This window comes from Fukomys damarensis, unplaced genomic scaffold (genome assembly GCF_012274545.1).
Source record: "Fukomys damarensis isolate Sample0158 unplaced genomic scaffold, DMR_v1.0_HiC HiC_scaffold_34, whole genome shotgun sequence".
NCBI lineage: Eukaryota > Metazoa > Chordata > Mammalia > Rodentia > Bathyergidae > Fukomys > Fukomys damarensis.
The window spans coordinates 20,224,474-20,229,890 of NW_022900946.1; positions in this window are offsets into that span (position 1 = coordinate 20,224,474).

Consider the following 5,417-nt stretch of genomic DNA (forward strand, 5'->3'; position numbering starts at 1 on the left):
AAAAGAAACCCCATCTTCCTTGGCCATCACACCCTCACCACCCTACCCTTCTCCACACAGGTACCCATTAATCTGTTTTCTGCCTCTGCAGATTTATCTATTCCAGACTTTTCACATTAAAGGAGTCATAGAACATGTGGCCTCTGGAGTAGCTACTTCATCGAGCACCACGTTCTCAGAGCCTACGTGCTCTGCCCATGTATTGTGGCTTCCGCTGCACCAAGACAAACATACCCCGAATCTGCATGGCCCACACTGGTGTTCCCACTCATTACTGACAAACTTTTTGGGTGTTAGGCATGGTGGAGCACACCCATAATCCTGGCATGCAAGAAGCTGAGGCAGGAGGACCACCACAAGTTCAAGGCCAGGCTGGGCTACATAGTGAATTTAAGGGCTGCCTTCCTACATAACAAGACCCTGTCTCAAAAAAAGAAAGAAAAGAAAACTTGGAGTGTTTCCACCACCCAGGTACTGTGAATAATGCAATGGTAAAAGAGCGTGTCTTCTTACGACATTATTTTAATTTTTCTTGGGCAAATACCCAGGAGTGGAGAAGCAGAGTCCTACGTAACTCCACATATGACTGTTTGAGGAGCTGCCAGACTCTTTCCCACGGAGTTGTACCACTTCACAGCCCTATCAGCAGAGAACATGGGTTCTCATTTCTCCCCAGTCTCACCAATGCTTTTTGACAACCGCATCCTAGTGGGTATGAAGTGGTGTCTCACTGTGGTTTTGATTTGCATTTCCCTAGTGACTGACAACATTGAGCATCTTTTCCTACAGCTGCTGGCCAGTGAGGTTTCTTCTGTGGAAAAATGTCTGTTCAGGTCCTTTCTCCATTTTTTACAGCCACTTGGATTTGTTTGTTTTCTTTTGGTTTTGTTTGTTTGTTTTGAGACAGGGTCTCACTGGGCTGGCCTTAAACTTACTATACAGCCCAGACTGGCTTCTAATTCGCAATGATCCTCCTGCCTCAGCCTCCCAAGTGCTGAAATTAGGGCCAGGGATTTAGCTCAGTGGTTCCACCAACTGCCTCACAAGTGCAAGGTCCCAAGTTTGATACCCGGTACCAAAAAACAAGCAAACAAACCAAGAGCTGAAATTACAGACATGCACCACCACGCCCAGTCAGGGCCACTGGTTTTGTTACTGAGAACTAAGAGTCCTCTGTACACTCTGGATACAAGTCCCATGTCAGGTGGATGGATGGTCTGCAGATGTGTCTCATCCTCACAAACGTTCGTACAGCATGATGCTCAGGTGTTCCTGCAGACCACCTGAGGGTTTGCAGGGTGCAGGCACTCTGGGGCGCATCTGTTCAGGTCTGCAAGTGTTACAGAGGAAGGCAGGCTATACATGAGCTATTTCCCTTGCCTAGAAAATAGGTATTGTTCTCTTCCTTCCGCTTGGCAAACAAATATAGAAGTTCATTGTTTTCATTTTTGGCAAACTAAGAAGCTACTGTTACCTTTCACATTCTGTTCTGAATTCCCAAAGGTGGCACCCCCTGAGAGGCAAAGCTCAGAACCCAGAGGGCCAGCCAGCAGCATCTGCAGGGTGCTATCCTCCCCTGCATCTCCACATAGCAGCTAGGGTTCCTTCTAGAAGGTGCTGGCTATGCTGCTTCCCTTCTAAATGTTTTGGTTATTTGTTTTGGTTTTGGTTTTGGTACCAGGATCAAACTCAGGACTCTGTGCTTGCCAGGCAGGCACTGAGCCACTGAGCTAAATCCCAGCCCCCTTCTAGACCTTTTGATGCCTTCCCTGCCTTCTCTCCCCATAAACACCCTATCTCCTGCAGCTCTACCACCTCATGCCTCAGGGACTTCATGCAGCTGTTCTCTTGTCTAGACTGCTCTGCCAGGTCCTGGGCAGCTCCTATACAGTTTTAAGTCTTGGCTTCGATGTCACCTACGGCTGAGGTCCTTCCAGGCCCCTTCTCCATCACCTGTCTTTGTCTTTGTAGAATCCATGTCAGTTTAATGTGTGCTCCTCCACAGATCCCTGACACAGGACTGGACAAGCCACAGCTGGGCCCTCCATCTGGTGAAGGCTCATGGAGGCTCACATCTGGGCAGAAATCCCTCAAACTGGGGCCGGGGATAGAGCTCAGTGCTCCATGCCTGCCTCCCAAGCACAAGGTCCTGAGTTTCATCCCTGGTACAAAAAGAAAAAAGAAAAAAAAATCCCTCAAGCTTCGGTGACAATCCATAGTCCTGGCTCTCAGGCTCCAGGAGAACAGGAGGTTGAAGACCTTCTGCTGCCCTTAAGGCAGACATAGAAGGTGCAACCTAATAATTAGGCCCAAGACGGCCCCCACCAAGCCATGGGATCTGTGCACAGATGCAGATGCCTGCCTTCTCTCACACTTTTATCCAGGACACAGACACCTAGGGCTGAACCTCCTCCTACCAATCTACTATTACTAAGAAGTCCAGGGCTGGGGATTTACCTCAGTGGTTCTGCTGCCTGCCTCGCAACCCCAAGGACCCAAGTTCGATCCCTGGCATGCCCGCCCCCCAAAAAGAAGTCCAGGCAAAAAAGGGCAAGGACTTGAATACTCCCACAAACAGAAGACTATAAAGCCCCTATATTTTAAACCAGTGAACCAAGAACCTACTGAGTCCCTAGTATGTGCTTCATTCTACTCCCAAAACACTCACAAGCCACCACCAGGCAGAGGTAAGAACAAAATGAGCAGCACAAGCCACCCAAGAAGTAATCCCCAAAAGCAACCAAAACTGAAGCTGATCAACAGCCCCTATCTAGAACAGCGCCATCCAGAAGAACCTTCTGCAATGAAAGAACGTTCATGTTGTAGCCAGCCCAAGAGGCTCTAGACCATTTGACCTGTAACTATCCACACAAATATCCAACTTCCAACTTGCAGAGATGGAGGACAGAAACACACCAAAAGGCCTGCAAAATGACAGCTCAGAAACAACTGGGAACCCAGTATCACAGAAGCCAGCTTATTCAACAAATTCCAGAAGGGGAAAGAGAGGTGAGAGGGAGCATAAACATCAACACAGATTTCAAAAGCATCAGCTAATTACAATGTGCAGATTACTTTATTGAGACTCTAATTCAAACTATCAAAAAACACACTGAGCCGGGCGTGGGGGCGCATGCCTATAATCCCAGCACTCGGGAGGCTGAGGCAGTAGGATAGCTGTGAGACCAGCATGGACTACATAGTGAGTTCCAGGTCAGACTCAACTACATAGTGAGACCCTGTCTCTAAAACCAAAAAAATAAAATAAAATAAAAACACTGGACATTTAATGGACTAAAAAGAAACAACGACTGGCATAACAATGATTTTTAGGTGTGTTTAGAGAGTTGTGATACTCTCCAAAATGCTCACAGATTAAAGACCAGAATTCTGGAAATTACTCAAAACAAGGGGGCAGAGTTGATATGGGAGAGGAGGTGAGATTCATCACCTTATTCTGCCTACTTTTCTCTATAAGGAAGCTTTAAATTCTCCACAGCAAAAACTTCAAAAATAGTGCAGCAGCAACATTTTACGAATAACGTCATCTTTTTCAATCTGCCACCTCCCAGCAGCATCATTTTAACCCAAGAAAGACTGGAAGGCTGCAGTGCTGGAAGCCCAAGCATCCTCCTATGTGCCCTGTTTCACATCAGGCTGGCCAAGAAGCCACCATCAGAGGTGCCCAAACCCCCTTAGAGGGGCTTCTAGTAACAGGAGAAGGCAACACTCCCAAGGCACCTAAACCCGCGTGGGAGGCTGCTATGTATCCATGGCCTCTCCCTTGGAGAAGACCCGAGTGCCTCCCTAGGGAGTTTTCTGGGTTAAAAATACCACTGAGCAGGGCCAGGGATCTAGCTCAGCGGTTCCGGCGCCTGCTTCACAAGCGCAAGGATGGAGTTCAATCCCCAGTACCAAAACAACAACAAAAACCACTGAACAGGGCTGGGGATGTAGCTCAGTGGCACTGCGCCTACCTGGTAAGCACAAGGTCATGAGTTGCATCCCCAGTTTCAGAAAAACAAAAAACAAACCCATCGAACATAGATGGCAGCCTGGAGGACCAGCAAGGGGATCTCAACACCTCCCCTAAGGCTTCAGTTTCCCACGTGTCCCCCTCATCTCCAGGGCAGAAAGAATGCGGAATCTCCTCCATTCCTCACCCATCTCCCCATGTGAGGTTACTCTGATGTCCTGTCACACACTGACAGGAGCCAGCACCCTAAAAATCCTGCCACCTCAGGCCAGACCAGGCCACCAGCTCCCAGAAAACTCACTTTAACAAAACCCAAGACCAGAGCCTAAGGGGCACACAAAGCAACAGCCTGAGAGTGGATAGTGCTATAGGCCCCCCATCCTTTATTTCCTGGATAGCTCCTGGGAGGCTAGCAATAGGGGGGCACCAGGGGCTGGGGATGTGGGAACAACCAGGGGGAGCCAGGCTTGACTCCCAGAGCAACAGCCAGTTGGCAGAGACTAAGATACCCTCACCCACAGCATCCAGAAACAAAGGGTGGAGTGGATCTGACGCAATTCTGTGGGCACTGCTGGCAGGCAGGAGGGGGCCCATCTCTCCACAGTCAGTGGCGCCAAAGTCGCTTCAGTGGTCAAGGAGCACAATGACGGGCCTAGAAGGCCCCCAACCACAGTTCCCAGCTAGCTGTGGAGAACTTGCTCTTTGCTACCCCAAGACTATCAAGCAAAACACTAAGGACAAAGGACTTCCCTATTAAAGGCAGCTCCACGCTGGAGACACCAAGGAGCATTACAAAACCAAAAGGCAGAGAGCAGCACTCCCCGATTTAACAGGTCCAGGATGTTACAAGCTCCCTCAGGAAATTCCAGCAGGGACTCTGGGCTGAGGTGCCTAAAGTGGCCAGGAAATCCAAGGAGCTCGGATTAGCAGGCCCCGAGACTCTCCCCAGCTCTGGGAACAAATATCTACAATCTCAGTCCTCGACCTCCTTCTCAGTCCAGTCCTGGGTCCTGGCACCTCACAGGTCCAATCCTCCCTCACCATGTCCAGGCTGTGATACCTTGGACGAGTCTCATCACATCTCCAGAGCTATTTCCGCAACTGCAAACCCGAGGTCTTGACCCGTATCTACTCCGAAGAAATCAAGGGCGAGGATCCCTAAGAGCTGGGCACAGACCTGGCTCAGGGATTCTTTCCCTCAGTGAAGTCTGCCTATTACTATTACCTCCACAATGTCAACCTGACAACCCTCCCACTGTTCCCCGCTGCAATAGAGCACCTGAAGCCCCTCAAGACCTCGCAGGCCGCCTGCCCACCTCCCACCCTTTCCCGGCCGGCCGTTCACATCACTCCTGCAGTTGCCACACGTGGCCATGTCCAGGCCCTTCTCCTTCCTCACACCTGAGGCTCCTTCCCGTCTTCCTTGGGTCCCACCTCCTCG